The sequence below is a fragment of the Equus przewalskii genome, chromosome 25, assembly GCF_037783145.1.
Source record: "Equus przewalskii isolate Varuska chromosome 25, EquPr2, whole genome shotgun sequence".
Classification (NCBI taxonomy): Eukaryota; Metazoa; Chordata; class Mammalia; order Perissodactyla; family Equidae; genus Equus; species Equus przewalskii.
In genome coordinates, this window is record NC_091855.1 from 35,143,946 (window position 1) to 35,152,480 (window position 8,535).

At 48.4% G+C, this 8,535-nt stretch overlaps 1 protein-coding gene and 1 long non-coding RNA gene across 5 annotated transcripts in view; one reads left to right on the forward strand and one right to left on the reverse strand.

Annotated features, from left to right (window-relative positions):
- The window catches only part of LGMN (legumain), a 29,493-nt gene extending 27,792 nt beyond the window's left edge, over nucleotides 1–1,701 (reverse strand). The window contains exon 1 of one of the 4 annotated variants that reach the window (XR_011532731.1): nucleotides 1,123–1,280. The gene's annotated coding sequence lies outside the window, so the exon portion shown is untranslated. Of the gene's footprint in view, nucleotides 1–1,122 lie in introns of all 4 variants that reach the window. The other 3 variants (XR_011532732.1, XM_008528685.2, XM_008528686.2) reach the window with 3 other exon arrangements.
- LOC139079271 (uncharacterized) lies at nucleotides 879–8,312 on the forward strand. Its single transcript, XR_011532733.1, has 2 exons — nucleotides 879–988; nucleotides 5,272–8,312. It is a non-coding gene; the product is annotated as an uncharacterized lncRNA (long non-coding RNA).
- The last annotated feature ends 223 nt before the right edge of the window (nucleotides 8,313–8,535 follow it).

The window sequence follows — 8,535 nt, forward strand, 5'->3', positions numbered from 1 at the left end:
GGACCTCTATTCTCACCGCTGTGAAATCCACCACCCACGGGAAGCCTCCCGCTCCAACCAGGCTCCAGGACTCCAGGTCCAAACTCGTGGCTCCTTCCAGGCCTTCACCGCGCTGTTTTCCAGGCGAGATGCTCTTCTCCTCCATCTCACCAGCTCCTGCCCATCCCTAAATGCCATTCAAGCGTCCCCTCCTCTGCAAAGTTCTACCTCTTCCCATAAGTCAGGGTCAGATGCTGCCCCTGTGCAAACCTGTACCCCAGCCCCGTAACACCGGAATGGTTCCCTACAGCCTGCCCCTCCCCTTACCCGAAATCACCCGGCTCCAAGAGCTTAGTAAGGCTCAGCGAATGTTTGCTAACGAATGCAGCCCGACAGTAAAGAAAGATGCGCGACTCCGCTCACTACACACCACAGGGCTAGTCTCAAACCCTGGGCATTTATTTTCATCCATAAAACGAAGCACGTGACACAAAGTTCCTTCTTCCAGCTGCCAGATTCTGCAATTCTCGGCAAAGAAGAACCCCTGTAGGTATAACCCCAACTCTTAAAAGTTAGGGGCAGGGGACCAAATCCAGCTAACTTTCACTTCCATGGGTGATGCGAGTCATCCCGTAATTCCCACCAGCTCCAGCCTCTGAGAACTAGAGCTTCCTTGACTCACTTCTCAAAATGTTTTTATATGTTTCGGTATTTTTGTTGTCGTTAACAGCCCGTCTACGGGGAACTGGCTGGAAACGAGTGCGATCCTCCGCATTAAAAGCATCAAGCCTAACCGGTTAACAGACTGAAGATCGGAACCCGCCCCAGAGCCCGGCTATGGGACCTTAGCAAACGCCCTCTCCTCTCTGGCCGGTCCCTCTCTCCGCTTGGAGGAGGAGCCTGGGCTTCCGGTCAGAGCAAGCGCCACAAAAGAGAGCCCTCACCCACGCCCACAGGATGGCCGGCTGAGAGGTGGCAGGGTTTCCCTCGGGATTCTCTCCTTCGCACGGTGAGAATCGGATTACTCAGAGAGGGCAGGGGGAACTGAAAGTCCCGGCCACGAGGCCAAGAGCTGCAGGGACGGGAGGCCCTGGCCCCGGACGTGGGGTCCGGCCCGGATCCCCCGCTGGGGCTCGCGGTTACCTGCGGCGGGAGACCGCGGAGGCGGCGGCGGCAGGACCGTGGGAATTCCTCGCGGCGCGCAGCCTCAGACGGGCCTCCTCCGACGTCGGCCCTGCAGTGATTGCGGCGCAGCGCTCTCGCTCGCGGTTTTGAGGGCTCACTGCGCCGCGGTGATTGGTGGAGCTTCGGGGCGGGGCGTCTGCGAAAGCCAATGGGAGGCGGGGGCGAGGTCGTAGCACCAGAAGGACTACAAGTCCCAGCGTGCACCGGCCGGGGCTTCTGGGCCCAATAGCTCCTGGAGTCTGGGGAGCAGACTGTGCAATGAGCTAGGGGTGGGGTACCAGATTGCGTGGTGACTGGAGACGCAGTGATTCCGGAAGTGTCCACCGATGGATCAAAACCAGCGTGCAGAGCGCTTTAACCCATTGGTTTCCAAACTTGTCCGCACATTGGAACCACCTAGGGAAGCTTCAGAAATACTGATGCCTCTCACCCCAGAGATTGTTCTGAGGTCATTGGTCTGCAGGTGGCCCGGGTTTGGAATCTTTAAAGACATCCAGGTGATTCCAGGGTGCAGACCATTTAATCCTCGTCGCAACCCTATGAGAGATAGGCACTGTTATTGTCACGCCAGCTCTACAGATAGAGCAACTGAAGGAGGTTATGGCAGGAAGGTTAAGGTTATTGTCTGAAGGTCACATACCTCTAAAGTGGCAGAGCCAGAAACCAGACCAGGCAGTCTAGTTCCAGAATCTCGTGCTTTTAATCCCTAGGCAATGCTACTTCTCAAATGTTGGGTATTATTATCTCACAGGGAACTGGAGAGAAAAATGAAATACTATGCATACGAGTGTCATGTGATGGAGCAGATAAGTTGAATTGAATGGAATTGATGTGTGGGAATAAGTATAACCCTGCCCAAGGACATCAAGCTCAAGATCTCGGACCACATTCATGAGTTGTCTCATTTGATCTTCTTTTAGACTCTTTTTTTATGGTAAGCCGTGGGTCAGCATACTGCCCTGGGCCTGCTGCCTATTTTTGTAAGTAAAGGCCTATGACAACACAGCCGCACCCATTGGTTTAGGTGTTATCTCTGGCCATTTTTGCAAACAAGGCAGAGTTGAACGGTTATGGGAGAGACTGTATGGCCCACAAAATCGAAAATATTACCGTCTGACCATTTACAGAAAATGTTTGCTAACCCTGAGTTAAGTACTTGACCCATGATCACAGCTGGGAAGTGACCATGGGCTTCAAGCCCAGGTCTGCCCAGGTATGAAGCCAATATTCTCACGACCACTCGGCTTTCACAGTCTTCCTCAGTGGGGAGCATTAGTTCATTCAACCATTTATTCAACACATTTAGTGGATGTGCCTTATGTACCAGGCGCAGCTGAGCATTGAGAGAAATAGGACTCTGTTCCATCCCCTTGGGAATTCACCGTCTAGTAAGAGAGGCAGAGTGTGTCCTTAATCACTCCCTCAGTTCACTCAGATAAATGGCGGCCTTTGGCTGGTTAGGCTTCCACGGTTGAAGTGGGATGAAAGTGTTGGCCTGATATCAGGCATGTTTGGGTAAACAGAGGGCCGGGGATGCCCCCTTAGTCTCCCTCAGCAACAGTGCGGGCTGTGAGCTCTGAGTGTGGGACAAGGGAGGGTGGCAGAAAGTTGAGGGCCGATGTGGGGGTTGACGTGGTGATGATCAGACGAGCCTCAGAAGAGGCTGCAAGGTGGCTGACCTGGGCCAGCCACAAGGAGGTGCCTGGGATGGGAGCGGCCTGGAGTGGGAACTGGGTGCACATGGTGGGCCCTGCCGCCAAGTTGCCTGGATTGAAATCCCAACTCTACCACTTATAAGCTGTGTGACCTGAGCAAGTTACTTAGCTTCTCAGCACCTGGGTTTCCTCAACCGTAAAATGGAAAGAACAGCACTACTTCATAAGACCTCTCTGAAAATGAAATTTGTTAACACAGTGCTTAATATCAAGTAAGCGCCCCATAAATATTAGCACCCCCTGGGTTAAAAGGACACCTTTGGCTGCTGGGCTATAAATTTAGAATCCCAGTGAAGAAACGAAGGTGGGGATCTGTGACCTTGGGCACTGCCTGTGCTCCTGGTACCCACTCGTGAAGGGCAGCATGGTGTGAGAAGTGCTGTACCAATGGGAAGCGCCAGGAGCAGAAAGGTAGGCACTGAAACAACCTCAGGATGGCAGGACTGCACAGGAGGCAGGAAGGCTCCCTCTGGGCCTGTAGGCATGGGGATCTCCCCATCAAATGGCTCCAGCAGAATTCTCACAGGTCACGGTGTGGGACTCTTGCTATCATACCATGTAATCATAGGTTAGTGAGGCTCATGCCAGATGGGGATAAGTGATAGCACAAGAATGTAGCAGATAACTCAGTCTCCAGAGATAAGAACACTGAGGAGCCATTTCAGATTGGGAGTCTTTTTTTTAATCTACAAGTGGGAGATTAAGTGAGAGATTAAGATTTTAAAGCAACAAGAATTGGAGAAAGAGTGAAAGAAATAGGGTAGGTTTAGAGCAGGGTTTCTCAACCTCAGTTCCACTGACATTTGGGGCCAGGTAATTCTTCCTTCAGCGGGGCGGGGGGCTGTCCTCTGTGTTGCAGAATGTTTAGCAGCATCCCTGGCCACTAACCATATGATGCCAGTAGCACACCTCTCCCAAGTCATAACAGCCAAAAATGTCTCCAGACATTGCCAAAAGAAGTCTTGGGAAGGGGGTGCAAAATCTGCGCCCCCTACACCATGTTGGGAATCTGTGGTTTAGAGAGAGAGAGAGCTGAACACATCATTCATTCATTCTGTTTGATGTGATGGTTGAAGGCATGGACTCTGGATCCAGACTGCCTGGGTTTCGATTCCATCTCTGCCACTTCCTGGCTGTGTGACCCTGGACAGTCACCTCACCTCTCTGTGCTTCATAGGCTTGTTGTAAAGATCAAATGAACTAATTCATGTAATGAAAAAACTTAGAACAGAGCCCAGCCAAGTGTCAGCTATTTACTGAGTGCATGATGAGTGCCGGGTCCCTGCCGTCAATTCTCCCCACCACAGACAGACTGAACTTGTTTTTAAGCATAAATATTTCAATGCATAGAAGTATAACACACATAGAGAAAAATGCACAAATTATAAATATGCAGCTCAATAAATTTTCACCAAGTAAACACATCCATGTAACCAGCACCCAAATAAAAAACCGAGCCTGGCCAGCACCCCAGAAGCCCCCCTGGGGCCTCCTTCAGATGATCTTTTTTTTTTTTTTTAATGTCCATACCCTCCCCTCCCTGGGCATTTAATTATGCTGTTTCCTCTGGCCTCCGACTCCCTTTATTTTTATTCTGACCAAGAACTACTTATTCTTTTTTCCCCCTTTCTTTTCAATTTATTTTTTAATTGCAGTAAAATATATGTAACATGAAATTTGCCATTTTAACCACTTTTACATGTACAGTTCAGTGGCATTAATTATAGTCACATTGTTGTGCAGCTATCATCACTATTTCCAAAACTTTTCTTCGTGATTTCCAGCTCGAAAAACGTGCCATCCCTCACAGAATAAACTCCTACCCAGGCCACATCACCTGACTCCTGCCCATCCGCATGACCTCGTTTCCTGCCACATGACTCCCTCCACTCCAGCCCCATGGCCTTCTTGCCTTTGCATTCTCAGTCCCTCTTGCTGGACTTCCCTTCCCCTTCCGGTCACACAGCTGGCTCCTGCCCAAACGGCACCTCCTCCGCAGAGAGGCGGTCCTGGGCCAGCCGACCGAAAATAGCACACAAATTCCATCCCTCTCTAGTTTTCTCCCTGGATTTGCTTTCTCCCTTCATGCATTTGCTAGTTAATTTCCTGGCTCTCCACTGAAATATAAGGGCAGGGGCCAGTCTATTTCATTTATTTCTATACCCCCAGTGCCGAAAACAGTAGCTGTCCTACAGTAGGGGCTCAGTAAGTAAATATCAATAGAATTATAAATGGCGTGATAAAGTGAAGTGCGTTTGCTGTGCTCCTGTACACACGGGAGGCACCATCTCTTCTGGTCAATCCTTAAGCATTCATTTAACTCTGTAGTAGGCGGTATTCTAAGAATGGCCCCCAATAACTCTCACTCGTGTGTAATCTCTTCCTCTTTCAGTATGGATGAAACCTCTGAATATGATGAAGTACCACTCCCGTGATTATGTTATGTGACACGGCAAAAAGAAGATTATCTGGGCAGATGAGCCTACTCTAACTGCATGAGCCCTTTAAAATTAAGCACAATTTTCTCTGGTTGGTGGTAGAGAGTCATTGCTGGTTTGAAGATGGACGGGCCACAGAGATGCAGGCAGCCGTAAGGAAGTAAGAAAGTTCTCCAGCTGATAGCCAGCAAGGAAATGGGGCCCTCAGTCCTACAACCACAAATAATGGAATTCTGCCACCCACCTGAATGAGCATAGAAGGATTCTTCCCAGAGTCCCCAAATGAGAGCCCGGATGGGCCACCACCTTGATTTCAGTCTGTCACACCCTAAGCACAGAACCTAGTTGAGTTCACCAGGAATTCTCACCAACAGAACGCATAATCAAGGCCTGTTTTTTCACGCTGGTGAATTTCTGGTAATTTGTTACACAGCAGTAGGAGATAAATACACATTCCTCCTGTGCCCTCAGCAGTGTGCCCACAGGGCTAGAGGGTTCCAAAGAGGCTTACGGTGGAGTTGGATGAACACAAAGCTGATGAGATCTGGCTCCAGGTTGGACCTGCACTTCATCGTCACTGGGAGAGGAGCCTTCTGGGGACTGCATTTCCCTGGGTCTCATATCCCATCACAAGCCCCAGCCAGCTCCAGGCCACCCTGACCCATTAGCCTCACTAAGTCCCCTCCTCAGACACTGCCCGCATTTCCTACCACACTCAGGCAAGTGCCCCAACCATTCGAAAAGTAAAATGCAGAATGGGATTAAGCATTGTGCTCTCGTAGGAACAGCCTTGAAGTTCATACTGAGCCTTTTTATATTTGCTCAGTATCTGCCTTTGGAACAGATGCTGCCCCCTGCTCACCACAGTCCATGTTTTCCCCTTCTCCTGGGCACACCTCTAGACTACATTTCCCAGCCTCCCTTGCAGTCAGCTGTGACCACGTGACTGAGTTCTAGCCAATAAAATGAAAACATAACCAAGGTGAGGGGAACCACTTTAGGCTCAGCCTGCAAAAACCTCTCACTGTCCCCCTATGCTCTTTCCCCTAAGATGGCCCTAGAAGCCATGTGTTGAAGTTGGCATAACTTCCTCCATCTTGAGTCTCTGAATGAGTATTTGAAGAACATGTTCACCCACCCAGGACTGTTACATGAGCAAGAAATAAACTTCTGTTGTGTTTGAGCCATTACATATTTGGGGATCACTTGCTATAGTAGTTAGCCTACCCCTGTGGTTCTCAAAGCATGGTTCCTGGACCAGCAGCATGAGTGTCGCCTGGGGTCTTGTTAGAAATGCAAATTCCTGGGACCCATCCCATATCTACTGTGGTAGACAGAATATTAGCCCCCAAAGATGTCCATGTCCTAATCACCAAAACGTGTGAACATGTCACCTTACATGGAAAAATGGCCTTTGCAGATGTGATGAAGTTACAGATCTTGAGATGGCGAGGTTACTTGGATTACCCAGGTAGACCTGATGTACTAACAAGGGTCTTTCTAAGAGGGAGGCAGGAGAATCAGGTTGAGAGGAAATGTGATGAGAGAAGCAAGGCTGGAGTGATGTGCTGTCAAGATGAAGGAAGAAGGCACTGGCCAAGGAATGCAGGCAGCCTGTGGAACCTGGAAAAGGCAAGGAAATGGATTCTTTGCTGAGGCTTCCAGAAGGAACATGGCTCTGCTGTCACCTTGACTTTAACCCCGTAAGACTCACTTTTCAAACCTCCAGAACTGTAAGATAATACATTTCCACGGTTTTAAATGGCTAAGTTTGTGATAATTTGTTGCAGGAGCAACAGGAAACTAATACACCTACTAAATCAGGAATTCTGGGGATGGGACCCAGAAATCTGTTTTCAAAGCTCTCCAGTGGATTCTGTCGCACACAAGTTTAAGAACCACTGACCTAGCCAAACTAATACAATCATTTACAGCATTCCCTTTTGGGGATTCTAACTCTTATTTTATAGATAGACAAGTGAAGCAATTTGCCTTAAATCTTTGAGCTAATGTATGGGAGAGAAAGAGAGAGAATGGAAACTCAGGTCACCAAATGCCAGCCCAGCGGACGGCATCTCTGGCGCAAGCTTTGGTCTTTGTGTCGGACTGATCTGGGTTTGATTCTTGGTTCCAGAACTTATCAGCTGGGTGTTCTTGTCCATGAAATGGAAATAAGAATCAACTTTGAAAAACTGCGGGAAGACAAAGGCACATAGAAGATAACCATTGTTCATTTTCTTCTTCATTCACGCCCCATTGCACTTTCTAGATTAGTCTTTCACTATCTGGCAAACTGTCCTCTGCACAGCAGCCAGACCGCTTACATTTTTAGATCTTACACTTTTAGAAGACTGCCTCTCTGCCCTGACCAAACCTTATCATTGCCTGTGAGGCTCCCCGTGACCTGGCTCCCAGCTTCCCCTCTGACCTTATCTCCCGCTACCTGCCCCCTGGCTCCCTCCCCGCAGGCCTCACTGGCCTCTTAGTGACATTCAAACACGCCAAGCTCTTTCCTACCTCAGAACCCTTCCACTGGCTTTTCCTCTGCCTGAAAGGCTCTTCCCACCAGATTCCCAAGACTTATTTATTTATTTGTATTGCGAAATGTAGCAAGGCACAGAAAAGTGCTTAAAAACATGTATACATAGTTGAATGAATAATTATAAAACAAAATCACCCATGTACCCACCATTCAGGTCAAGAAATAAAACATCACTCGCACCTCAGTAGTCCCCCATGTGCCCCAACCTGGTCACAATTCCTTCCCCACCTCCCAGAAGCTGACCCCTGTCATCACAATCATTATTTCTTTGCATTTCTTTATACGTTTGGCACCTAAGTTTATATCTTGAAACAATATAGTTTGATTTCAACTGTTTTTGCACTTTACACAATTGGGATGATGCTGTTCTTTTATGCTTGCTTCTTTTAACAAACGTTATGTAGATGACAGCCTTCTGTGTGACCGCTCATAAAAGTACTTCATTCATTTTCATTGCATCATCTTATGTTTTCTGGTTAGATCACAATTTACCTTTCTATTGCTAATGGACATTTGGGTTAATTCCAGGTTTGGAGCGATGCTGATATGAATCTTATTATTCACGTATCCTGATGCACACATGCATGAGTTTCTCTTGGGTAAATGCCTACGAATACAATGACGACCTCACAGAATAAATGACATTTCCAACTTTTCTTTACAATGCCAAACCAGT